Source organism: Equus asinus, chromosome 6, assembly GCF_041296235.1.
Source record: "Equus asinus isolate D_3611 breed Donkey chromosome 6, EquAss-T2T_v2, whole genome shotgun sequence".
Lineage (NCBI taxonomy): Eukaryota > Metazoa > Chordata > Mammalia > Perissodactyla > Equidae > Equus > Equus asinus.
Window position 1 is genome coordinate 50,321,885 of NC_091795.1, and position 24,243 is coordinate 50,346,127.

Genomic DNA, 24,243 nt, shown 5'->3' on the forward strand with positions numbered 1-24,243 from the left:
GGAAAAAAATTCAAGAGAGAAACATTCAGTTAAAAATAGGAGTATTCATGAGAGATATTTTAAGTTCATTTGAAGAAAATAATTCCTTATGTGGTGAAGGGAGAAGAAAAGGACTGCATCTCATTTACTCAAAGAATAAAAGCTACATAAGTTCCTTATAAACAAGCGTCAAATTCAGCCATAAAATAATAAATGTAAAATACATTTCATTAGTTCCAAATGTTAAATATTTAGAAAGAATGGTATCTGTAACAAATCCACTTTGACCCTTTCAATGCTAGATAAATATATTTGATTCTAAAAACATCACCAGACTTCCCACTGAACAATCGAGAGCCAGACTTGAAGGTTTTGTTTTTGTTTTTAAACACAATTGTTGTTACTCCCTGATCAGGACTCAAAAAAGAATCACTTCAGAGAATCATTTGGATGTTAAGCGCTTTTCACAGAAAAGAACGAACGACAAAATTCTGAAGCATAAATTATAAGCCTTTGCAAGTTTGTCCATGGAAACAACCTTACTGGAGTGTTAACACTTTCACATTCACAACGGCACTGGATTCAAACAATCAACGTGTGAAGTTGGCTGTGCAGGGTTTTTTTTCCTATTTTTTTGAGGGGTTGGGGGAAGGAACAGAAGCTAAGGGGGTTGCCATGGTTACAAAGATATTTGATTTCAGCTCTGGGACCACAATCTACTTCCAGTTCTCCACATGGACCAGTCTCCTCTCTTCAGTAAGTCACTCCGCAGCCCCGACAAGATTACAGTCCCCTGTGACAGCCCTTGCTGGTCCCCTGGGGTCCTGTATCAAGAGTGGTCTCCACTTTCTCCTCCACCTCAAAGCTCCCCTCCTCCTCTCAAGTAGCTCTAGGCACAGGCTCCTTTTTCCCTTCTCTGCCAACTTCTTGGAAAGGTTCCATTCCTTGTCATGCCCCCTTGTCATGTGTTGAGCTTCCCAATCCCCTTCATCCTCTAGAATTTTCAGTCCTCAGCCTCTCTGACTTCCTGGGGCCCTAACACTGCAGGCCACCACCTCTACCTCCACCCCAAGTTCAAGAACACCCCCAACCCTGATTCTTTTCCTGCTTCTCTCACATCTTGGCAGCCTTTGCTCCTGGCCCCATCCCCCAAAATGAGTGTTCTCTGCGGTTCTGGGCTCAAGCCTATTGCTGGGTCTTTCCTCCCCCCACACCCCTGTCCCCTGGACCCTCTTAGACACCACTACAGTCTCCAATGTCCTGAACGTTAAAAAACACCCCAGTGTACTTGTATCTATAGCTCACCTCCTTCGAATCTCCCTGAATTGGTTTCCAAATCCCATCCCCCCCACCACGAGAGGCTTTTATCTTTCACTCCCTTTCAGATAAATCGCACCCGCACGGACGCACCCGCACTTTAATCCTGTACCATCCCTGGCTGGAGTGGGCCCTGTTTTCCCCCAGCAAGACAGATGAAGTGACCTAATTCAACACGTATCAAGCACCTACTTTAAACTGAGCAGCATTTAAAACAAACAACCAAGAATAAAGTTATGTGGTCTATTATCATACGGTGGATAAGCGCTTAGACAAAATATAAAGCACAGTACAGGGGGAAAGGATAAGGACGGTCAGAAAAAGCCTGTCTCCTCAGAGAGAAGGTGGGGAGGACAAGCAAGACAATTGCAGGAAGAGGAAACGGCCAGTGCAAAGGCCAGAGGCAGGACAGCTCGGAGGCCAGTGTGGCTGCAGCGAACTGGGGAGGGGAAGAGAGGCAGCGAACTGAGCCAGGACCTGGTAGGCGACATAAGAACTTTGGCATTACTTTGAGGGAGAGTAGAAGCCATTGGAGGATTCTGAGTAGAGAGGTGTATAAAATATTTTCAAGTTTTAAAGATTCCTCTGGCTTCTTTCTGAGGATGCCCAGACCGTTGTGGGGCAAACAGGAAGCAGGAAGCCCTGTCAGAAGAGCATAAAACGATGGGCCCATGACCACACCTGCCTCGCATCCCTCCCCAGCTCAAGCTCATCTTCCTCAGTGCAAGCCTGACCACGACCTGTCACCACATCCTCTCCACGAGACCTTTCCACAGCTCCCCAAGACCTCCATAACTAGTTCAAGCGCCACTTCTTTGCATGGTCATCAAGGCTGCACCGTGTCCTATCACCCCTTCCCAAGCACCCTGCCTCCCAAATCCACGAGATCACCTATTTCCCCAACACACGGCCACAAGCCCCTGACTGCCTCTGCCCTCCTTTCTCTGCCACTGAGAAGTTATTTATTCATCCATCAAGGCTAAGCCCAAATACCACTTCCTCAGGAAGGCTTTCTTAGCTGCCCCAATACTGCACTGTGCTTACGCCTCTACTAGAACGCTCCTTCACCAGTTCCGGGGTAGTTTCCACCAGACTGCTAACTCCTTGAGGGCAAGAACTGTGCCTGACCTGTCCAGGAATACACATGGGGCCAAGCACAGTGCTAGGTATACACTAAGTGTTCAACCAATGCATGCTGGCTAAGTGAACAAACTGGCCACCTCATTACACATACCTTGAGGTCTTAACGGGGGTGGGGGAAATCTTCCAATCACAGGTTTTCTCTCTCTGCTTCTGTAATCTGGAGTCCAGGGGTCCCTCTGATGGAGCCTCTGGTGATTCCTGACAATGGTACAGCCACAAGGAGGAACCAGAGTGGGGATGGATTTGAACCCAAACCTTCGAAGCCTCCCGCCCTCTCAGACAGTTATCTCTAGGCAGGCCCAGACACTGTTTAAAATGCCTAACGTGTTGGCAACACGTGTTTCCTAAGCTCATTCTAGAAGTGTACAGACTCAGATAAAAGCACCTAGAAGGATCCAAACCAAGTTAACAGTAGTTACAGTGTTAAGAGATGGCGGAATTAACTTTAGTTTCCTTTATCTTGATTTTCCCCCCTAAATAAACATCATAAGAAAAAGGTCTTTTAGAAAGAATGCCAAAGTACCACCCGAGTTACATTTAAAAAATGGCTCCAAAAATAAAAAGTATCAAAATAATCCACCAAAACACTGGGGACAGGGGACCACTGAATATATAATACCACTTATAGAGGAAGGTTATAAAAGTTGAAAACGTTTTAAATGGCTTGTCTGAAGCATTCAGTTAACAACTGGCCCTGTGCTTTCACTCCTGAAATAATTACTTCACAAAACCGAAAGCAGGTAAATGCTGTTCTGGGCACTCACTGATGCCTCTGATCTAAACTCAACTCCTCTGTGGGCTTCAGAAGCGAGTGTAAGCAGCTGTCGTCACCACACCATAGCCCACATCACACAGCTGACAAATCAGCTCTAAAGGGGACATTTCAGTAACTGTCATTTCATGACTTACAGAGGATATGTCAGTTTAAAATAACAGGAGATCAACTATTAACAAATACTACATCTTATTTAAGCTAAATGTTACATCAACAAAGTATTGAATCAACAAAGATCTGGCTTCCAGCTTTCAATAAAAGACCTACATAACTTTTATAATGAAATAACATATTAAGACACAAGATACAGTTGCTTTAGTTGTCTACCTTTTTAAAGAAATAAAGGGGGACAAGGAAACTGAAACTGCATGTCAGGCACAGTGCTAGGATTCGAGGTGTCTCATCACATTAATTTTCTCAGCAAATCTGAGACAGGGCTTTATCTCCCCCATTTCACAAATGAGGAAACTGAGGCTCAGAGAGGTTAAGTGACTTAGTCACGTGGCAACCACATTTACACAGTAAGCAGCAAAAATGGAAATTAAATCCAGGTCTGTTTCACAAAAGGCTACACACTGCATGATTCTGTAACTCCACTTCTGTGAAGTTCAAGAACAGGCAAAACCAATCCATGATGATGAGTCACATCTAAGATGATAAGGCCAGAGTAATGGTTCCCTCTAGGGGGTGGATACACATTCACGACCTGCACTTCATACATTTTACCGGATGCTACACCTCAAGTTAAAAAAAACATCCACATCTGATAAGCTCCAAGTTCATGCTCTTAACTGCTAAGCTGCCATAGGGCCACCCTGACAGAACCTGGCCACAGTCTAGAATTTATTTCCTTGGATAATCAGTTTTTAAAAATATTCTGGTAGACAATATACATCCTAATCACATCAAAGCGAAGACATCGGAACAATAAACCTGTGTTTAAAGCCACAAAATGAAAAGTAGAAACTATCAATTTCCTGGCAACAGGGAATTTCCCCTCTCTTGCCACATCAGAATAATAAAGACAAAAGTTAAAATTCTGCTCTAAGGGAATATTTATAGATGTACAGAAAATAATTTGTCACAAAGTTCTTAGAGTCATCCATGGAAATACCCAAAGCTAAAATTACACAAAATAGGGCCAGCCCCAGGGGCCTGGTGGTTAAGTTCGGCACGTTCCACTTTAGCACGTTTCACTTTAGCACGTTTCACTTTGGCAGCCCAGGCTCAGTTCCCAGGTGTGGACCCACACCACTCATCTGTCAGTGGCCATGCTGCAGTGGCAGCTCACATTAAAAAAAGAAGATTGGCAGTGGATGTTAGCTCAGGATGAATCTTCTCAGCAAAAAAATAAAATAAAACAAATTAAAAAATTACATAAAATATTTCAAGACATATGCTGTAACTTTATCAACAATGCTAACTCTCAAAAGAAGTTTGAATTTTGTTACAACAACTAAGGAAAGGCAAGAAGACAAAGCTGATGGGCAAAGAGCATAAAACTCACAGTAGGGGCAAGGCACAGTGAGTGCAAAAATCTCAACTCAGAGTTATAACAAACAGAAAACTTGCACGAGTCACTTTTTCTAGCAGTAAAGTGATGTGCCACCTATGCTCTAACAACAAATTCTCCATTCAAGTATCAAGATCTTCCCACCAAAGCTTTGTTCAGACTAGCAAAGTCTCATCACCAGCGGGCAATGATGAAATCATTACATCAATTCTCTTGAAGCCTTACCCCACATATACACACTCCTCTTATTCAAACGGTAATTGTCTCTCCAGAGAGAGGAATTTACTCATCCCACAATTTGGAGACTATTTGGCAAGAATCTAGTAACAGTAATTCCACCTGGGGCGGTGGGGGGGGGCTGGATTGGGGGATCCACACCTGTTGGGTGTTATATGCTGTCATCTTTACTGGATGCTTTCCATTATGCAGCCAGGAAACCCAACTTTCAAATTGTTAGAACCCAGTTTAATTCGATTTAACTTTCTGTACACACAAAAATGCCAGGCAATTGATTCAAATGATTTTAGTCCCTCGGTATTTGCATATAAGACCAAAAGGCCTTTATGAGAATTTTTCAGTATTGTTAATTTATGTATCACCACTGGGTGTGTTGCAATAGTTTACATAACCAAATATTATCCCAGTTGCAAGAATCTCAATGTTGATAAAAGTAACCATTTGCATTTATTAAAAGTCTTTAACAAACTGTCCAATAAAATTGTCAGAAAAACTGAGTAGAGTCAAATATTGTGGCTATTAAGCAAGTCAGAAAGCATTAAAAGAACTGACCCAGTATGTTAAGAACAGAGTGTGATTCAGGTACTTCATAGCCCTGAGTCAGCACCCCCAATTACGGTATTCCAGAAAGAAAAAACACACAAAAGCATTACTAGAAAACATCGAAACAAAGTTTCTTTGAGAAACAAAGGATTCTTTTTTCTCTTATCCCTGCATCAGCTGAAAAAGCCCCCATATTTCTACCTAGAACATCCTAGCTTTATACCAACAATGCATCACATAAAGCAAAATGATTATTTTTTTGGATTCTCATTCATTTCCTAATGTAACTTAAAAAAAGCCACATATTTGAACAAACAGTATAGTGAAAAATCAACCATGAATTATCAGTTCCACTTCCCTATATTTAGCAAAACTTTAGCATCTTAGAATTAGAGAAATCTAAATTGTGGTTTTTTTAAAACAAGGAAATCTTCAAAACCACAAGCCACCTATATACTCAGCTCTCCATCAGAAACTCAGAAAAAAAATCAATTCATAATTTTTGCAAGTGTATGTTTATTCTCCTCAAAAGACTCCCTCATTCCTTGGATTTTAAAAACTTCATCTGCATCTGCCAAATATGGCTGATTTCAGTCTCAGACAAACCTAAACAGTTGTCACACGGTTACTGTTTGGTAAGGGGAAGCTGATGCCTAGAGGAACTTCTATACTGATTACACAATGACCACTACTTTTTTTTTTTAATCTTCTTTTTTCTGAGGAAGATTAGCCGTGAGCTAACACCTGCTGCCAATCCTCCCCTTTTTGCTGAGGAAGACTGGCCCTAAGCTAACAACAAAAGGAGTACCAAGAGCTAGTTACCTACAACCCATCCCCATCCCCACCTTCATCTACTTCCTATGTGAGACGCCTACCACAGCATGGCTTGACAAGCCGCACCATGTCCGCATCCGGGATCCGAACCCACGAACCCCGGGCCACCAAAAGGGAACATGTGAACTTAACTGCTGCGCCACCGGGCCGGCCCCTGACCACTACCTACTAAGCACTTCTTAACTTCCCTGATGCAGAGCAAGGAGTCTGGCAAACATTATCCCCTTTGTCCTAAAAAAAACAATCTTGTAGAGCAGACACTACCATCCTCAAAACCAGATACGGAAAATGAGGCTGGAATAATAAACAACTTGACCAAGGTCACTAAACTGTATGTGGCAGAACCAAGACCAGCGAACAGTGAGGGTAGGAACTCCTAACTTTTATGGAGAATTAAGCCTTTCGTCAAACATATGCCATCTGCACAAAAACTAGATGAAGAGTAGTGAGCTCCTGCTGTAGGGAGATTCCCAAGGAGGGGGGAAAAGTAGTATTCCACCCTGAAAAAGTAATTTCAAACAGAAGATCTAAAAGATAAAGACATTTGTAAAGGCTGGGCAGGAAGGCAAGGTTTACTCAAGTAGGGTTCTATAAGGTTCCTGCACTTTCCTGGTCTTAAAATCTAATCTGGCTCAAGAGCACAGGGACTCCGTGTAACACTCTCCCAACTTCCACCAGGCTAATAGCCTCTATTGGAAAGAAAGAAAAGTGGGAACTAGGACAGTAGGAAGAAGTGCCGCCCAGCCCTGTCCTCCCTCCGGGTCAGCTGCCAGATCAGCTAAGGCATCACCTCGAGACCACGAGACAGCCAGGCTGGGCTCTGGGCTCGAGAGCCCTCGGACTGGGCTTGGCTGGGGCTCCCGGCTTCCTGGTCCCAGTACTGGCCCTGTCTGCCACCGCTCTAACCATCCCATCACCTCCTAAAGCAAAATTACACTGGAAGAATTCGCTGTAACAAGTAGAAGCCCATATTCACCAACTGGCTTCACAATCTGAAATCTACAGCACGGCTCCAACAAGGCAGAGGCAGGAGAATACGTTATGATGGTTCCTACTATCGTTTTACGAAGTTGGGGAGGTTCAGGAGGCCGGGGTGGGGGGGTGGGCGCGAGGTAGGAGAGCAAAGACAAACCATCCCCTACGTTTTAATCAGGAGAGGGAGGCTCCCGGCCAACCCAGGTTTAAAATGTATCTATTATCTTCAGAGATGAACTTTCACGCTTGTGACGCTCGTCGGGGTGTCTCTTTGCTGCTCTTCCTCAATGGATGAAGACAGTGGGTTCTGGGACTCCCCAGCCCCGAGTGTAAAATGCTTGGCCTGGAAATTAAGGTGACTCGGTTTTATTGCCTCCAGAAGGGTCCGCCTGCGGTCCTGGGGTAGCCGCCAGAAGCTGTGCCGCAGTCCCGCCGGGGTTCCCACCGAGCGCCCCCGCGCCCACCCTTCACGAGAGGCGTTTTGCACAGGCCGGCTTGACGTGCTCCGGCAGCATCCACCCTTCCCCCTCCCCAGGTCGCGGGCAAGGAGCCTGGTTAATCATTCAACGCGGGCGGCGTGGAATATTTTTCCAGAGGTCAAAGCGAAAGGTTCTCCCTAAGTTTCGCAGAAAATCAGCCTTTGGGGACCCGAAGGTGGCAGTGGCAGGCGGCTGGGGGTAGGGAGGGGTTGCTGGCGGCTCTTTGGCTCACAAAACACCTGATCTCCCCATGCGGCATCGGAGACCTGCTCAGTGCGAGGGTGGGGTGCGAGGGTGCGAGCGCGAAATCACGCACGGCCCCCTCCCCAAAACGCTGGTGCAACCCAGATGAGGACGCCCGGCTCCAGACGCCCCTTCTCCATGTCTGCATCGACCCGGCGCAGGCTCCCCCGGAAGTTGGGGTCCAACCGGGAGGGGGGACGTCCCCGGGCGGGTGGGTGTGGAATGCTGCAAGAGGCTCGAAAGACACCCTGCCGTGGGTTTCGTTTTCTTCCTCCTTTAGGGTAAGGAAGGTGGCGAGGGGTGGGGTGGGGGACGCCAAATGCTGCAGAAGCCACCTAGAAAGTGTTTCCTCCGCTGGGGCGCCGGCACGAAGCCGGAACCCGAAAGGAAACGGGTTGGGGGGCGGGGAGGGGGGGGCCAGTGGGTGGGGGACGGGGAGCAGAGAGGTGGGGGAGAACGAAGCGGGCCTGGGGAGGTGTTGGGGGAGGGGAGCGTCGGGAAGGAGGCGGCGAGGGTGCACACCCGCCTGGCCCTACCTTGTCCGGGAGCAGCTCCTGCTCAGCGGGGCGGGGGCGGGAGATCGCGGCCGCATCCACGTCCCGGCCGCTCGGCGCGGCTCAGCCCGGCGACCGCCGTCGCTCACGCTCCATGCGTTGCGCCCGCAACGGGCGGCCCGGCGGTGTCGGCGGCGGGGATGGCTCGGGCTCGGCTAGTCTCCGGCACTTGTTGCCGCCACGGCTGCTGCGCCTCACTCCCGTCTCCAGCTCCCAGCGCCGCCGCCGCCGCCGCCGCCTCCGGGCCCCCGCCCCCGCCCGACGCGCCAATCAGGCCCGGCGCCGCCCCTCACGTCACCGCCCAGCCCTGCCCGCCGCCCGGCGCCCCAAGTTGGGCGACGGCCCAGCCACCGCCTGTCTGCCCAGGCTCGAGCTCCTCCTGGCTACTGGGTGCCCTCGGGGTCCCCAGGCCCACACCTGGAAAGCAGAGGGTTAAAATGGGTGAAGGGGACCCCAGGAAGTAGATACCTCGGAAAAACAGGGCAGCTCGAAGTTCAAAAGAACTATATTGCAACTCCGGTCTAACCTAAATCCCTCCAGCTGCAGGTCACCCCTCTTGAAGTAGGTCTGATGTTGGGGGACTAAGCACATGGCCTGGCCGGAGCCAGTTTGTGCCTGGGCCTGGACTGGACCCCGGCCGCCCCTCAATTGCTTGGGCAGATGCCGGGGGAAGGGGGAACCAGGGCCAAACTGGGACTTGACCATTGGTCTCTGCCCACCCATAACCTGCCACCACCTCTTAGGTGCCCAAATAATGCCCTAGCGCCCAAGGCCTAGGGGTGGTGCCCTACTTGGCACTGCCACTCGATCTTCGGATTCATGAAGCCGATAGGAAGTGGTGAGGGGGGAGTCAGTTCTCTTCCTCGCGGTGTCTTGCAGAGGGTTTCCTCGAGGTTCCACGCTTGTCTCCGGAAACTGAAAACGCAAAGTGCCCAGACGCGAACCTCGAACCTGCGCCGCGGCCCAAGGAACAAGATAGACACCTAGGTGCAGCCTAAATGGCAGAACTCTGATACACGCACCTCCGACTCCCAGAGGTGCCAAACACACCCATCCGCCGGAACTCCGGAGACAACAAACACACCCTCCTGGCCCAGCCTACCCGTCGGGCTGGCCAGAGCATTGCACTCTAAGGTGAGTCTGAGCCGCTGTTGACACAACTTTGGAGGTTCCAGGTAAACCTGGGGCGACTGGATGGAGAGGTTGCCCTGATGTGAACGGCCCAGAGCAGCCAGCTCGTCCCCCGTGCGCTCCGCAGGGAGGCAAGCCTGGCCCGAGGCGCACCTGAAAGCGCTCCGCTCCCTTGGTCCTTATCTCTGGGAAGAAAGCAAACCGCTTCAGATAATCAGACAGAGAAATTAAGGACACTCCACCCTCAACTATTTGCATTTTTCAGAAGGCGTTCTGAGCCGGAATTAGCCGAAAGGGAAGGAATTGCTAATGTAAAGAATTTCGGGCACCTATGAGCTGAGCCCACTATGACCCTTGCTCTTATCCAAACTCAGAACACAGAAGAGCACGTTGCTGCTGGATGCACTGAGCCACGTGGATGCGGTCCTCTAGAAAGAGGAATTCTGCGTCAGTTCTGGGAAAGTTTTGATTTGCAGCCTTCAGACCATTTTGCTTTTATGTTAATCATATGATTCTCCTAAGACTGCCATATAAGGTCCAAGAAACAAGTCGGATTGTTGTATGTTCATAGAGAAACATCTGGAAGCATGTACAGGTAACTCTTAACCACAGTTACCCCAGGTGTGGAATATGGGTGACCTACCAAAAGAGAGGAGATGAATTTTATACACTTACTGACTTTGAATTTTCTATTTTTCCAGTTGTATTAATTTTCATAATTTAGAAAGCTAACAAAATATTTTTTTAATATAGAAATTAGAAATCCTTTAACAACTCTACAAAAAGTATAAATAAACAATTGAAGCCTATGTCTTTAATTCTGTGTCAAAATAATTAATCCTGAGTCCATGTTCTTTAGTTTAAATAAAGATATCTCTAGGCTGTTCTGATCTTTAAATGCTGTGATGGGACAAGACTGACATCTGAAGATTTTTCTGTGCCATCAGATTGGTATATTGTTTCTACACATATGTGTCTTCCCTTTAAATGCACTCTCAGAAGCCACAGACAAACTTTCAGGGACTGCCAGCCAAAGAGTTTTTAGTAAGGGAACTGCTACAACGTCAGCAGGCAACCAACGAGGAAATTAAGCTTGTGTCCTTTGCAGCTGCCAAAAGCCGTTCAGGCCCTGAAACTTAAAAATAAAAGCATTCGCTCCATCGTGCCATTAATTAATGAGATCCAGAGTCTACCTCTAACAGTTACACTGTGTCTTGGGGGGAATTACTCAATGCAAAATTCCACACCTGCTTGGCTGTAGTCTCTGCTCTTGGGTTGGGGCCCGGGTCCATAATCAGTAGGTAAAGATGTATTATTCATATATTTAAGACATATGTGTTGACCACCTACTAGGTGCACGGCCCAGGGCTAGGCACTGGAGTTGTGACCACAGCAGACACACTTCCCTCTTGGAGCTCACAGTCTCACAGTCCAAAATTAACTGAACAATTAAATGCACTATCAGTTGATATCATTACAATTGTGATATGGACCAAAGGGAGTGCAAGGTGGCAGGACCAATTGTCTGGGGAGTCCAAGAGGAGGTAACATTTGAATTGAGCCCTGAAGGGTAAGCAGGATTTACTCAGGCAAAGAGGAAAGTGGAACAGAGTTCCTGGTTTATTCAGGCTACAAAGGGGGATGTGGTTGAGAGGTAGGCAGGGGCTAGATCATGCTGGCCTGGTATACTATTTTCAGTAAGATCACTTTGACTGCAATGTGAGGAAGGAATATTGGAGAGGGAGGAGTGGGGTGGAGAGACAGCAGGCTATTGCTATAATGTAAGTGAAAGAGGCTGTTTAAGCAGTAGAGCAAATGGAGAGTAGTAGGTACCAAAAAGACTTGGTGATTTCTTAGCTAGGGAGGAATCAAGGAAAACTCTCAGGTCTCTGCTTCTTCAACCAGATGGATGGTGGTACCATTTTCTGAGTTGGGGGACCCCCATGAAGCCAGGTACCTGAGGGTTACTGTAAATATTCAATAAGATTACCTTTCGACCTTGTTATGAAAAGAACTTAATCTTATCAATTTGCTGTTTTCCTGAGGGGTAACTCAAGGGTCACAAGGATTTATGAGCTTGTTTTACAGAAGAAAGAATGCCTTCAAGGATTACCAGATAACCAGCCCCTAGCTGCTGTTGAGGACCAGAAGTCAGATTGCCCCTGGGGGGTTACTGGGAGTGAAAGAAACATGGATTACTCTTTTGTTTCTCCAGAACTCCTCCTATCACACCCCGTAGCTCTATAAAACGCCCTGCCTTTTCTCTCCTTAAGGCAGACAGAACCCATGCTCCTGCCTTCTCATCTTGGCCAATTTGAATAAACCTTTCTCCCTCTCCAAGCTCTCATGTCTCGGTGTTTGGCTTACTGCACTTCAGACACAGAACTTGCAATTAAGAGGTTCAGTATCACCCAGGGAGGTAGATTGAGAAAACTTTCCCAAGGTTTACATCTGGTCAAGGTGGGTTTAAGGTGCTTGTGAGATGTCCAAGTGGAGATGTTGAGGAGGTGGTTGTAGGGTCTGGTGCTCTGAGGAGAGGCTGGAGCTGAAGCAGCTGGTGTAGAGGTGGTAATAAAGTCACGAGAGTGAGGTGGTCTCCTAGGAGACTATAGTGTTCCACCAGAAGAGGGCCTAGGACCAAGCCTTGAGGAACCCTTATCTAAAGCCTGGACAGAGGCAAACTATCAGGCAGAGGAAGTGGAAGAGCAGCCAGAGAAGCAGGAAGAAAACTAGGAGCTTGAGGAGGTGGGGTCATAGAGCCCAGGAGAAGAATGTGTTATAAGGAGGCAATAGTCAACAACACTCAAAATGGCTGAGAGGCCCAAGGGAAATAAGGACTGAATAATGCCTACTAGACTGAGTGACCTTGGTGTCATTGGCATTTTTACAGAACAGTGACTGGTGGAGTGAAGGGGTGAGAGACTGGAGTGGAGGGAGGAGTGAGTGAGAGGTGAAGAAATGAAGAAAGGCATTGAATGCAAGCAACTCTTGAAAGGTTTGACTGTGAAGGGTCAGAGAGAAATAGCTGGAGAGGAATGTTATGTCAACAGTGGGTTCACTTTATATATTTTTATTTTTTTAGAATAGAATAACTTGAGTGTGTTCAAATGCAGATGGGGAGGATCCTATAGAGAAGAGGAAGATGAAGCTATACAGAGAAAGGACAATGGACAATAAAGGTTCCTGTGACCATGGGAGAGGATAGAACCAGAGTATGGGCAGAAAGGCTGAGTCAGGGGGCTGGCCCGGTGGTGCAGTGGATAAGTTCATACGTTCCACTTCTTGGCGGTGCAGGCTTCGCTGGTTGGGATCTCGGGTGCAGACACGGCACCGCTTGGCAAAAGCCATGCTGTGGTAGGCATCCCATGTATAAAGTAGAGGAAGATGGGAATGGATGTTAGCTCAGGGCCAGTCTTCCTCAGCAAAAAGAGGAGGATTGGCAGTAGTTAGCTCAGGGCTAATCTTCCTCAAAAAAAAAAAAAAAAGAGAAAAGAAAGGCTGGCTCCGGCTGGCCTCCTCTATTGTAACAGGAGGATGCAGGTTGGAGGAGGATTGAGCCAGGCAGGTTTGATGTAGGACAGTGAATCCTTCCACCTGATGACCTCCTCTACTCTGTGACATACAGGAGGCTGGGGGTGGGGCAAGGAGAGATTTGAAGAGAATAGAGAAGGTTTGACACAGTCCTTGCAGAAGGTGGGAGGGTTGAGATGATCAGAGAAATAGCCAGATGGCAAGGCAGCATGGCAACCCACTTGAGGTTGGTGGCTTGAACTTGCAAGGTACCCTTTGGCCCTCTTATGTGATTTGCTCCAGAAGAGCTCAGCTATCTGCTCTGGTGAAGGCTCAGGTGAGGGAATTGCTAGGGCAGAGGAGCAAATTCCTTTTGCCAAGGAATTGAGAACCTTGGCAAAAGTGGGATTGACATGGTGCATGATCAGAGAGAAAGGACAGAGTCAATGGGCTGGTGGGATCAAAGGAGCCAAGGCTCAGTGATGCTGGAAGGAGAGGGGGTTGGATCAGAGATCTGGATGCATAAGTTAGTGGTTCAGGAGGTGGAGAAATTTAGGGCCATGGCAAAGCTAGGATGTGATGGCGGAGAGTAGAGGAGAAAGTCATTGGAGGGTATGAGGTCAGGGATTGAGAGGCAGGGTATTGGATGGGTCATCTGTGTGGATAGTGAAGCCATCCAGGAGGATGTGAGCAGGAATTGGGGTCGGGGACATGGTGTGCAGGCCACGGAGCCAGGAGTGGAAGTTTTAAGCGAGTGAGGAAGTGGGAATGACCAGGAAGTCAGAAGATGGGAACCATCAGGAAGGGGAGAGGGAATTTGGCTGGACAGCAGTTTCCTCAAAGGAACAAGAGTGCTTGAGGGGCCGGCCCAGTGGTGCAGTGGTTAAGTTCGCACATTCCGCTTCTCACCGGCCCGGGGTTCACTGGTTTGGATCCCGGGTGTGGACATGGCACCGCTTGGCACGCCATTCTGTGATAGGCGTCTCACATAGAAAGTAGAGGAAGATGGGCACGGATGTTAGCTCAGGGCCAGTCTTCCTCAGCAAAAAGAGGAGGACTGGCAGTAGTTAGCTCAGGGCTAATCTTCCTCAAAAAAAAAAAAAAGAGTGTTTGATAGGGGCGGAGGAGAAATGATCAGGGAGAGAGGACTCACCCTACCTCTGAGCTCTGGGGGACACAGAGGTGGGAGGGTGAGCAGCCTTATCCTCCAGTGCTGCAGGGAAAGCAAAGAAGATAGGGATTTCATCTGAGGAGAGCTTAAGGATGGATGGATGGACAGATAGAGGCATGGATTAATGAACTGACCTTTGATTCAGTTTGCTTATTCAAGTCTGCAGTCCCAGGGGATGATATTAAGAGATTTGGAGGGTGGGAGTGAGTAGAGGGTACAAGTCAGGTCCAGACAGAGCAGAGCATTGTGGGGTGATAGCAGGATAGAGGATCCATGAGGGAATGACCATGGAAACAGGCTTATCTCACTTCTGCTACTCACCTTCTCTCCTCCTCAGGCAGGTTGTTGACCTCTTCTGTCTCAGTTTCATTGTCTGTAAAACACACACACACGCACACCCTCTCAGGACAATTATAAGGAAAGCACTTTCTAAACTGTTAAGTGCTGTAGATATGTGAGTGATTTCCCTTGTACAGGATCCCCTCACATACGCCCACATCTCTCCCAAGAGTCCTCCCAAAAAGAATGTGAGTCCCTGCTCCAGAGGAAACTGTAATCTTGCCCCGGAGACAGGACAAATACACCCAAAACAATTAGAGAGGAATGCACAGCTGTGTCTGATTAAGTGCTAAATTGTAAAGTGCAGACAATAAGAGCTCTGAGATCAGAAAAGGGAACAATTAGCCAGAGTTGGAAAGTCTGGTTGGCTTCCTGGAGAAGGTGGGGTGGAAAGCACCCAGGCTGCTCACTTATCCTGAGGAGAATATTTGCAAATATGCCCATTCCTTTGTGGCTAGAAAGACTGTCAATGTAACAGTCTGGGTCTACAAAAAGGTTCCTTTTTTTTTGAGGAAGATTAGCCCTGAGCTAACTACTGCCAACCCTCCTCTTTTTGCTGAGGAAGACTGGCCCTGAGCTAACATCTGTGCCCATCTTTCTCTACTTTATACATGGGACGTCTACCACAGCATAGCTTTTACCAAGCAGTGCCACGTCTGCACTCAGGATCCGAACCGGCGAATCCCGGGCTGCTGAGAAGCAGAATGTGCGCACTTAAACACTGTGCCACTGGGCCAGCCCCTAGAAAAAGTTTCTAAGTCACAGATTTCTCTCTTGGCACCCCTGCTTCCCAACCTATCATCAGTCCTATAGCCCTGCCCCCTCTCAATCATAGTCCTGTGCTCCCCCCTGGTGGTTGGGCAGGCTGGGCTACACAATGAATCCTGTGTGCTTTGCCCTGGGCCTCTCATTTTTGGGTCCCCCATGTTACCCATTTTCCTGCTGAAGAAACAGAGGCTGATCTTCAGCAAGTTTCCTTTGCCCTCTTTGGTGCCAGCACACACCTGGTATTTTTGCCCAGCCAGACTGCAGGCTTTTGAGCAAGCAGTCTGGATGCCTCTCCTTTTGCTGTTTGCCTCACTGCACCTGGCCAGCCTCGGGCACCTGCATGTCCACAAAGCCAAAGCCCTGAGCCAGTTCCCACACCTGCCTCCTTTGCTCTTTACTGCCTCTGCCTCATTGTCCAGGAGCACCCACCAAACCACCATTCAGATAGCCCCATAGAGCTGCCACCTTAGAGCCCAAGATCTGCAAGCCCAGAGCTGGCTTCTCCCTCCTTGGTTGTTTTGGAGCCAACTCCTGCAGCCCTTTGGACATGGTTCAGAATGAAGGCCTCCTTCCTCAGTGGCTAGCCCTGCATCCTGGTTGATGCCTCAGCTCTATACCTCTCTCTTTCCTTCATCACAGGCCTGGAAAAGGTCCCAGCATGCCGCAGGGCCAAGTGCACACGGGTAGCATCAGCAGCAGAAATCCCCAAATCTTATATATGCTATGGACTTAGTTGCTCCAAAAGGACAGCAGTATTTTGCTAGTCTGTTAATCAGTCCCAGGTGGGGCCATGAAAACAACAGCCACTTCTGTCAATGGCTAAAATATTAATTACTGATGGAAAGTGTAGAATCTTGGCACTGGAATTCTTAGAATTCTGGTCCACATCCCTTGGAACTTACAAATGAGAAAAAGAAGGCTCCAAAAGTAGATTTCTGGAGGCCAAACATCTGATACTAGAGATAATATTTTGAATGTTGGACAATTAAATCACAGGTTAAAAATCACCTGGCTCCTAAAGCAAACCCTGTCTCCCAAAATTACTTTGACTTTGCAACAGCAGAAAAACATAAAATCTCGTTATCAGATGCAGATACTAGAAATTAACGTCATGATTCCCAGGGCATTTGCTCCATTTCCCACAGAGTCCTGATACTGGAAGAACTCAGAGTTCCCAGGTGAGTTAAAGTCTAGCTTGTATATGACATTGTGATGGTGTCAGCAATTTGAAGGGTCACGAACAGTCATCTCTATTAGGGTCATCATATTGTTTGGGGAATGGGATGCTCATTAAAGAGAAATGCAAAATCATACTCCTAATTATTATCAAACTGCAAAATTACACTCAAGAGGAGAGGTCCAAAAATTGCAGCATCAAGCTTGAGACAGTACCATTAATATGATTATCAGGGCATAAGCCTATTGGAGAACTTAATACCCTTTGCTGGCATCATCCTTTGTAAAGTTTCCCTGGGTCTAGAAACCATCTCAGTTTTATACACAACTGTTACAAAGCAGTGATTTCCATGGGGCATAACAAAGATCTGCCGGCCTTTACCAAAGGTCAGAGCTGCCTGGCTAAGGAGAACAGAGAACATTTCTGAAAAATGAAGACTCATCTGCCAACTCTAGTTGGCTCTTATTCAGAAAGGAAGTACATCTCGCTCTGAGTTGTCTGCAGCCCTGTAGCAATGCAGTCATAGGTAGAACGGTGAGGTCTGTCCCCTGGAGATATGCATGCACCACCTTAGATGGACACAGGGGCCTAAATCTTGACTGCTGCTGGTCAAAAATCCTGGTATGGAGGTCTACAAACCCAGGTTCAAATGTCACTCTGGGAACAAGCCCTGTGTGTCCTCATGGGTATAGTTAACACCTACCTCAAAGAATTCCCAGGAAGGGGAAATGAGTCTACAATGCCTGTAGACACTTGGTGCTTAATAATTGTTTGTTTCATCTGTGGCCTTGGCAGTGGGACCAAGACCTCACCAGGATGAAGTACAGGTGGTATCTTTGCATATAATCCTGAGGATTATCAGCATTTGTCCCGGGAGCCCACAGGAGGAATTGCTATTCTATCCTCAGTCCAAAGAGTTCAGACATCATCATCGTCACCATGTAGAATGGAAAGATCAACTGGCTGAGCCTGGGAGGAGCCACCTGCTTGGTCTTTAGGACCCAGTGACTTATGAAACTCATTTGGCAAGTTGTCTCACAGCAAAACCATCACCGAGGGGGCAGGGTCCCCTCTTTAAACATGACAATCCAAGAAATCAGAGAGCAATGGACCCCAGGGAAGCAGAATACACATAACAATGTGCATGAGGCTCAAAACATGTTGGGTGAGGGGCCGGCCCGGTGGTGTAGTGGTTAAGTGCACACGTTCTGCTTCTCGGTGGCCCAGGGTTCGCAGGTTCGGATCCCAGGTGGGCACATGGCACCTCTTGGCACGCCATGCTGTGGTAGTCGTCCCACATATAAAAAAAAAAAGTAGAGGAAGATGGGCACGGATGTTAGTTCAGGGCCAGTCTTCCTCAGCAAAAAGAGGAGGACTGGCAGTAGTTAGCTCAGGGCAAATCTTCCTCAAAAAAAAAAAATGGTGAGTGAAAGCAGTTGTACACAAAAGAAGATACATAAAGTTTAAGAACAGGTAAAAACTAATTGATGGTGATAGAAATCAGAACACTAGTTGCCTCAGGCTAAGGAGAGAATTAACTGGAAAGAGGCATGAGGGAACTTTCTGAGATGAGAGAAATGTTCCTTCTGTTGACTGGAATGATGGTTATATGGGAGCATACCATTGTCAAAACTATCACACTGTACACTTTGGATCTGTGCATTTTATTGTTTACAAATTAGACCTCAACTAGCAAAAAAAAAAAAAAAAACGGAAGTAGCAGTCTTTATGCAGAGGGAGTATGGGCAAACAGGAGAAAAAGGGGGGCTCCCAACCCATCAGTCCCACTACCATGCCAGGCAATTTCTCCAGTGCCAAACTCTGGGGCAGCTATCAACTGATATTTCAAAATAAACTACAGATAAGAGAAGATGCATTTTCTTAAAATGAATATCCTATTCTGGGCCAAATATTAGGTTCAAGCCATTGTTCCTCTACAATTTAAAATCCTTTTCATTACGTTTCCTTCTTTTCTCATCTAAAGCCATCCCAGGACATGGTTTTCCAGAGTCATCCTCCCTCCACCCCTAACTGCGCATACACATTTTTGCATAATATTAACTCTATAAACTTTGGGCCCATAATGCCACAGGAAAAGGAAGCAGAGTTTAATTGATCAACCAAAGTAAAACTGATGATCATCAGAAGTTAGAAAAAAGAGAGTTTGGGTCACCAGGAAACTTTCAAGAAGAAAGAATCCCAACAATCAAACATTTCAAAAAGCACAGACCCACAAAGGGTGGTAAAATGGAATGAGCAGTTGGAACTGGAACAAAAATCACAGATTGTAGGCCCAACTCCATCATTAAGTATTGTGTGACAAATTCCTTCCGTGCTGCCAAAGGAGATTTATTGCAGATGACAAAAAGATCGCAGGCCGGGTGGGCTCTGCTTCAATTTGATTTCTCTGCTATACCCTCGGCTCCATGTTCTTCTACCTCTGTGCCTTTCTGTAGCTATTTCTGGAATCTCACTCAGAGCCAACATCCAACAGAACACGGACTCTTTTTTCCTTTGTCTTTTTTTATGATCCAGGAAACCTTTCCTACAGTTTCCTACCAGATTTCCCTTCCCAACTCACTGGCTGGGATGGAGTCACACGACCCTTCCTACGCTAATCACTGGCTAAGTCAATTGGACCACCCTGTCTAGACAATTATGGTTTACTCCTAAGTAGTCACATGAAGATGGTATGGATCCCCAAACACAGTCAGTGCTCTATCAACCAGGATAAAGGAGGGATTGCAGGTAGAGTCTCCCGGCCTTGAGACAGAGGTTTGCATGTAAGAAGTTTATGCGGGGGTACACTTAGCATCAACACTGGGGGGAAAGTGAAGTAAGCAGGAATGGACAAAGAGAGAAGCTGAACTGCAGTGCAATCACAATAAAGGCCTTAGCTGATCTTTCAGGGAGCTCCTGTGCTGGAATGGCTCAGAGTTGTCCCAAATTGCTGTGAGAGAGCTGGGCCTTTTCACTACTGCATCAACCAGACATTAGACGTGGGCTGCCCTTGGGAAGGAAACATGACCGGGGCAAGGTGTCTCTTTTCAGCAGAGAAGCCTCAGAGAGGGACTCAGCTGACAGTTGCTGCTGTCAATGCTCCTGGTAAATGGGGAAATGAGTGCTTCAGTCTTGGAAGGGGGATCTGGGCTGGGTGGCACAACATGTCATCCACTATAGGGAGGATGGATGTTGCATGCACAATCTCTCAGGTCTCCTAGAAACCAACTAGGAGTCCACACTCATGTCCAGAGAAAACATTATATGTCAGTCTTTACTAGGACCATCTCTGGAGCCCAATTATCTCACTACCCTTCCACTTCCTGAGGAAGAGGTGACAAGAAAGCCTCTAAATGTCACCTATCATCCTGGTTTTTAAGAGTGGGACAGCTGGGAGATGGCTGTGTAGACTGATTTTGGGTGGGACCCAAGCCCTTAGACTTAAGGGGCATGATGCCCACAAGAATGAAAATCCACAGGATTAGTCTTGAACAAGCTGGGAAGCCTGCTAATCCCTGGCATCTGCTGAACTTCCCAAATTATACACATTAAGCTGTTCAGTTCTACATTTCCATCGTGTGGTTCCTGCCAAGCATCCTAGCACAGTCCACACAATAGGAAAATCAAAACGAGCAGTTAGAGCAATTATGGATACGACAGGTCAAACAAATAAGCCTTTATCTAGGACTTAAGCAGACATAGTCAACAAGGGTCTAATCCAAAATCGAGATTTGGACAAAGAAAGGCTTTACAAAACAAAAAGGGGGGCGGGGGAAGTAGAGATATTTGCATGAATTTTTTCTCTGTCTCACTGAAAACACTGAAATAACACTTTATCCAGCCTCTCCATGCTCCTGTGTCCCCGCAGCCCCATGAACATTCTCTAGCTCTGTTAGTAATCTGGCTTTGGGGCCAACTCATAGGAAGTGTTATGCTAGGGTATGAAAATAGTCCTCACTGAAAGGAGCTAGGGAATTTACTTTATTCATTGTTATATATCTAGTTAAATACCCAAGAATTAAAGCCATAACATGAGTGTTTATGTGTATATTCAGGAAGTACAGAGACTATGTGTTACAGAAACCCCAAGCATTTCAGCTAAGTGAGAAATTCTAGGTAGAGTGCTCAAATCTGATACTGCCACTATTGTAGTGGGGAGCCAGATGTGGTAGAACTTTATTTTTTTATTATTATATTTTTAACAAGGAAAACTGTTTATAAGTTTCTGGTCACTTCTCGTTCTAACAACAGAGACCCTAAGTCTTGTGGCTACTCATGTTCTGAGGAAAGGGAAATACACAACAGTTTTCTTTTCTTTATCTTTTTTTCCTCCTGGACTGACAAAGGCCGCCACTCATCATTCAGGTCTATAATCTTCTCTGCAATTCTGAAGTCCATAAAACTCTGGAAAATGAAAGTTTTTTCTTAGGGTGGCACTTAACCTAACTTGGCAGCAAAATTTGACTAGAACTTATGGGAAGGTAGTCATAGTTTTTATTTATCGCATATTTCACTAGAGATGTGTTAATGTGTTTGATCATGGGTGCTGCTCCAGATATATTCATATATCTGAATGAAGATATATATTTTGGGGGAATTATCAGCAGATAGAGGGTAACTAAAATCATGGGAATGGTTGAAATGGTCCAGGGAATGAAAAGAGACTGAGAAGGACGAGGGCCTAGGATAGAGCCACCAGGACCAAAAGTAGTGAATGAGCCCGAGGGAGGATCCAGCAAAAGGAAGCCAGAAAGAAGTGGAAGAGAGGAAGAGAAAGGTGTAGCGATGCAGCAGCCCAGAGAAGAGAAGGTTCCAACGTGCAGGGTGGTTATCAGTGTTGGCTGCACAGAGGTCAGTAGTGGACCAGAAAGCAGCTAAGGGGTTTGCAGCCTCAATGGTCTTGTCTCCTAGAAGGCTGAGAACACGTCTTAAACCCTTTTCATCTTTTTAACAGCACTGAGCTGTCCTTTGTTCCTTATAGATGCCCAATAAAGACTTGTCAATTGAATATGTCAGTTAAAGCTATAGATCAGAGAGGCAAACCTGCTTTTGTGAGGCCTCATTTGGGATAAAAGGCTGGGAAGACAACAGAAAGAGCACAAAAACAACTAAGAAGTGAGCCGAGTTTGCTCACCGGCATGAACAGGTGCAAAGGAGACCATGTCGCTCTTTACCACACAGAAGAGTGGTAGGACTGGATAATGAGAAACAGTAAACCTGGTGGGTCTTTGTGTTGAACAGAGCAAGAACCATGGTGGAGAGAGGAAGCAGATTAAGCAAACATTTATTCTTAAACTATGGGTCAGGGGCAATTTATAGAACCTCAGAGATAATCAAATCAACTATTATTTCACAAATGATAGACACTCAGAGGGGCTGGCAGACTCTCAAGGGAACAGCTAGTTACTGGCAAAGCCTGGACTCAAACTGAGGGCTCAGGCCCCAGTCCAGTGCTCTTCCATTATAAACAGAAAATCTCACTACTGGGCCCCTTTCCCCACTTTCTGCCTGTCCCTCGACAATTTTATCAGTAAAATCTGGTCAAAATGAACCTCTAGGCAGCTGTGATCATCTGCATGAAATCTTGGGCACTGGGGCTAAAGCGCTATGGAGTAGAGGGTCAGAGATGGAGAGGCTTACTCATTTGCCTCCTTTGGAAACCCCTGGGAGGGAAGAGCCAAGCATGGCTTCAGAATTCACCCAGGAAAATAATTTTTTAACTGTATTGGGAGTGGGGAAAAGCGTATCCTCTTTTCCAAATGGTATCTATTATTAATTAATTAATTAATTAATTGATTGATTTGCAAGGAAAGATTTGCCCTGAGCTAACAACTGTTGCCAATCTTCCTTTTTTTTTTTCTTTCTCCCCAAAGCCCCAGTGCATGGTTGCATATCCTAGTTGTAGGTCCTGCTACTTCTCCTCTGAGAGCTGCTGCCACAACATGGCAACTGGACAGACAGGTGCTGTGGTTCTGCAAGTGAAAAATGAACCCAGGCTGTGGAAGTGGTATGAGCACTGAACTTTAACCACTAGACCATCAGGGCTGGCTCAGATATTTATTATTTTTATACTCAGAAAATATGCATTAAAAAAAATTTTTTTTTAATGAGGGAGTGGGCAGTTGAGGAGGAAGAGTTAGGATGAAACAGGCTTTTTGCCAGTGTGACAAGCAACCACTTAGAATCAGGCTGTGCTAGATGAAAACTAGGCAAGGCTCAAGGGAAACCAATTCTCCTTTCCCTCCCCTGTTCTCCTTTGGTTTGGTTTGTAGGTGAACTTCCGTGCAAGTAAGCAATTTGCACAGAGAAGAAAATGCATGCATTTTCTCGACTTGGTGAGATGGGAGATCAGTTAAAGGAGGGACAGGGAAAGAAAATGGACACTGGAGAATGGGTGAAGCCATTTGACTTTGGGGGAATATTTCAGTGAAATATTACCTGAGTGTCTGTTGTAAGCAAGATTAAGGAGGGTAAAACATGCTCCTTACCCTTAAAATGTGTGACTGTTTGTTGCTCTATCCTCCAACATTCAACATATGCCTGATGGGCAGAAGGGGCTCAATCAACCTTCCTTGAATGAAAGAATCAGATGTCCATTCTTGAAAAGATATAGCTCATCCTTTCAGGCGGAGAAAACTTCCCATACCCTTTTCCCTGACTTTTTTAGATCCATTAGTCCCAACAGATACCCTCTGCTCTGAGATGTCAGGAAAACCAGACCTGGTGTTACTGAAGTGCTACCATATTCCCTTTCTTGGTATTCAACACTGCCCAGCTGGCTGTTACATTTGCTAGCCGTCCCTCAAAGTCCTAGGCTTTGGGAGAAGACCCAGACCCTAGCAGAGTGTCCAAGACTGCCAAGTCCATGTGTCTAAGGTCAAACATGCCATTCTGGCTCTAAGGAGACTCCAGAGATAGTTTCTCCCCATTTAGTGGCAAGATCCAGGCCTGGCTGATGTGCTGTGATATCAGAAGCCAAAAGCTTTTCTTCTTCTGCTTCCAAAATTCAGTTTTGGATGCCAGAAAGGGGAAGTTTTAACTTCTGCAGCTTGGAACACAACATCCTAAAACAGCTGGAAAGGCCTTGGAAACTTCAGATGAAGTTAATTAAAACCTTCCTCTGACCCAAGGGTCAAATTCTGCTGTTGATGGATAACCTTCAAGTTGCTGTCCAGCTGAGTCTCCGGAAGAATGAGTCTCCCAAAGACTTGAGAATTTGGTTTGGAAAGCTGTGCTATGTAGAAAGTGCCAGCTGTGCTTGCAAGGGAAACAGCTGCTTTCTGCCGCAAAGTTTCTAGGCCTCAAGTGTAGGAGAGCCTAAAGTCATTTCTGCCAGTAACTTTTACTGTGGCTCATACCCTCGATTTTCAGCCAAAGGAATTCTATCCTTTAGATCCACCCAGGAAGAAAACATCTCTATGATACACAGCAGTGAGCCCTATGCTCACCATCAGAAAGGCCAGCTTTGCTCTGGGAAGAATAGATGGTGTCAGTCTCTCTGTACAATGTCAATAAGCTCATGTCACTGAAATGGACTAAGAGGGTTACAATAGCA

The 24,243-nt window shown here is 46.5% G+C and overlaps 1 protein-coding gene across 2 annotated transcripts in view; it reads right to left on the minus strand.

Moving 5' to 3' along the window:
* The window catches only part of COMMD1 (copper metabolism domain containing 1), a 229,084-nt gene that overhangs the window by 18,170 nt on the left and 186,671 nt on the right, over positions 1–24,243 (minus strand). Inside the window, exon 4 of one of the 2 annotated variants that reach the window (XR_006529203.2) lies at positions 14,726–14,777. The exons of the other annotated variant lie outside the window; for it this stretch is intronic. The gene's annotated coding sequence lies outside the window, so the exon portion shown is untranslated. The remainder of the gene's footprint in view (positions 1–14,725; positions 14,778–24,243) is intronic. 2 annotated transcript variants of the gene reach the window in all.